At 42.3% G+C, this 3556-nt stretch overlaps 1 pseudogene; it reads right to left on the bottom strand.

The window, feature by feature from the left end:
- Positions 1 to 784: 784 nt before the first annotated feature.
- Positions 785 to 1346, bottom strand: LOC105466221 (ATP synthase F(0) complex subunit C1, mitochondrial pseudogene; annotated as a pseudogene).
- Positions 1347 to 3556: the final 2210 nt, after the last annotated feature.

Raw genomic sequence — 3556 nt, 5'->3', positions numbered from 1 at the left:
TGGGTCAAATGGTGTTTCTAGTTCTAAGTCCTTGAGGAATCGCCACACTGTCTTCCACAATGGTTGAACTAGTTTACAATCCCACCAACAGTGTAAAAACGTTCCTGTTTCTCCACATCCTCGCCAGCATCTGTTGTTTCCTGACTTTTCAATGATCGCCATTTTAACTGGTGTGAGATGGTATCTCACTGTGGTTTTGATTTGCATTTCTCTGATGACCAGTGATGATGAGCATTTTTCATATGTCTGTTGGCTGCATAAATCTCTTCTTTTGAGAAGTGTCTGTGTGTATCTTTTGCCCACTTTTTGATGGGGTTGTTTTTTTTTTTCTTGTAAATTTGTTTAAGTTCTTTGTAGATTCTGGCTATTAGCCCTTTGTCAGATGGGTAGATTGTAACAATTTTCTCCCATCTGTAGGTTGCCTGTTCACTCTGATGGTAGTTTCTTTGGCTGTGCAGAAGCCCTTTAGTTTAATGAGATCCTAACTGTCTATTTTGGCTTTTGTTGCCATTGCTTTTGGTGTTTTAGTCATGAAGTCCTTGCCCATGCCTATGTCCTGAATGGTATTGCCTAGGTTTTCTTCTAGGGTTTTTATGGTTTTAGGTCTAATATTTAAGTCTTTAATCCATCTTGCATTAATTTTTGTAGAAGGTGTAAGGAAGGGATACAGTTTCAGCTTTCTACCTGTGGCTAGCCAGTTTTCCCAGCACCATTTGTTAAATAGGGAATCCTTGCCCCATTTCTTGTTTTTGTCAGGTTTGTCAAAGATCAAATGGTTTTGTTTCTAGAGTCTGCTTTGTTCTGCACTGACTTCATTCTCAAGAAAGCTCTCCTGGTTTTGTTTGTTTGTTTGAGAAATGTTGTATTTAATGGTAAAACTTAGCACACCCCAGCACCAGGAATGACAGGGAGTTGCAGCAGCAGGGACAAGCAGGTGACCGTCAGGGAGGGCAAAGAGGATGAGGAAGGCAGCCATCAAACAGAAGAGCCCCAAGGCCACAGGCAAAGCCCAGAATGACATAGGAGAAGAACTGCCACTTGGGAGACGGGTTTCTGGCATAGCCAATGAACAAGCTGTCAAACACTGTTCCAATGCCAGCCCCTGAACCAGCAACACTTACTGTGGCTGCCCCAGCACCAATCGACTTGGCTGCTGTGTCAATGTCCTGTGAGACAGCACCGGTCTAGAACTCCCATCTGGCCACCTGGAGTAGGGAGCTGCTACAGGAAGGCTGTTTAGATGAATTCTCTGGGCTATTCAAGAAGAAGGCAGACGCAGGCCTGATTAGACCCCTGGTACAGCAGCACATCAGAGCTGGAGAAATGAGTAGTGCTCCGGTCTGCATTTTTTCAGTCTGCACTCCCACTGCCATGCAACCCCTGCTCAGCACACAGCACTCACCTGGCTCAACATGACTGACTCACCTCCCAGCTTTAGCCCTTGGCAATGGCAGCTCCAGGCTTATAACATCCTATTAATTATTAGTCCAGGAAATTTCCAAGGGTACATATTCCTTATCCTGACTTGGATTAAGTGCCCATCCCTGGATTTGGGGGTGGGTGTTATACCTCCTTGAACACACAGCCAGAAAATATAGCAGATAATTTTCTAGAGGAAAATGACAGAACTGTTCCATAAGAAGAGAGAGTAGATATAGGATAGGCAAAAACCTTCACACGTTCCCTTTAAACTCTGTGCAGACAATATTTTTTGTTTACTGTAAAGTTATTTCCCCTCTACTCCCACCCCTGCCAAAACTGATGATAAACTGACTCTCCCCAACTCTTTGGGTAATATAAAGTTTTCTATAGTTCCTAGGATGCTCACTTTTTGGTGGACCAATGTATGGATTTGTCTGCTCTGGTTTCAGTGTGTAGTTTTTGTTTGTTTGTTTGTTTTGTTTTTTTGTTTTTTTTGAGACAGAGTCCCACTCCAGCCCAGGCTGGAGTATAGTGGCACGATCTCGGCTCACTGCAAGCTCCACCTCCCAGGTTCGCACCATTCTCTTGCCTCAGCCTCCCAAGCAGCTGGGACTACAGGAACCCGCCACCATACTTGGCTAATTTTTTGTATTTTTAGTAGAGACAGAGTTTCACCATGTTAGCCAGGATGGTCTCGATCTCCTGACCTCGTGATCTGCCCACCTTGGCCTCCCAAAGTGCTAGGATTATAGGCATGAGCCACCATGCCTGGCCTGCAGTATGTAGCTTTAATTTACATTTGCTACATTCTTGTAACTTAATGTCTTTTTTTTTTTTTTTTTTTTTTTTGGGTTTGGTTTCTCAATAATGCTTGTGAAAATTAAATTCTCTAGTCCGCATTATAAATTGATGGGAATGCATCTATTTGACACATGAAACAGTTACTGCCTGCTGCTATGGTTTCCACTACAGATGCAAGAAAAGAGTATCTTCATGCTTTCATGGGATTGCTGCTGCCATGATTGAATGAGGAATACAGGGGGAATATAGGAATACAGGGAAAAACAGAGATAGATCTTTTGCAACTCAGAAATAACCTTGCAAACAGTGAAAAGCCTGAACCAGTTTTACTCCAAAGAAGGATCTAAAATTTAAGTTTACATGAGAGTTGTTCAAAAAATATTTCCCATGTACCCTAACCTTCTGGTTGACTTCACCTTTAAAAGCTTGAAAGTTAAAACTAAAAAAATAAAATAAAATAAAAAATAAAAAATAAAAAAGGGACTCCTGGGAATTATGGCACATGTATAAATCCAACAATTAACCAATATTTGGGAACACCTACAAGGCACACCTTTGCTTTACTATATTTTCAACACAATTCAAATGTTTTCGGTGATAATCTACCTCTTTAGTCAGTTTTAGCCAAAGTACAATTCCTAAGCGTAGGAATGGGGAAAGGAGAAAAGGAGGTGAAGAGGTAACAATATTCTGCCATATGTATGGTGAAAAGCCATCTAAGACGAACTTTCTCAGTCCTGCTCTGAATAGGAGAACGAAGCTCTCAGCCTTAGTAATTGCCACCAATGTGCCATCTGATTAAACCATACCCTCTTTAAGTCACTCCAGGAAATCAAGCATGGACAGAACTTTCAGGCCCTGATAGTCTGCTTAAAGCTGAAAGTCTACCCAAATAATGTTTTATGGGGGGAAAAACAAGAAAAATGCACACATATATGGACTACCCAGACAAGTAGTTCCTCTGACATTATATTTGGAGACAGAGAGGTAAGGATTTCAGAAAACGTTCTCGTTTGGCTGAGCTACATTCAAGCTGTGGCTACGGAATCAACAATTAGACAGCCAACCCCTAAGAATATCTGCCAGTAACTCTCTCTTGCCAGCTTCTGTCTTGGGTCCCAAACCCACTGTATGCCATCCTGACCCTCACTCCGTATCCCCCACATCCATGAGCATCTCTTAGTGAATTGGCTGGTTTAGATGTAGGCCCTTACTCCATCCCTGGCACAGGAACTAACTCTGTATCAATGGATACATCTAGCCTCTCCCTTGTTGCAATTTTCTAACCAGAAACTAGTTATCCCACTTCCAACTCCCAGTGCTGATGCCTGAC

Source organism: Macaca nemestrina, chromosome 9 (assembly GCF_043159975.1).
Source record: "Macaca nemestrina isolate mMacNem1 chromosome 9, mMacNem.hap1, whole genome shotgun sequence".
Lineage (NCBI taxonomy): Eukaryota > Metazoa > Chordata > Mammalia > Primates > Cercopithecidae > Macaca > Macaca nemestrina.
The sequence above is the reverse complement of the archived record's forward strand: the minus strand, read 5'-3'. Positions and strand labels throughout refer to the sequence as shown.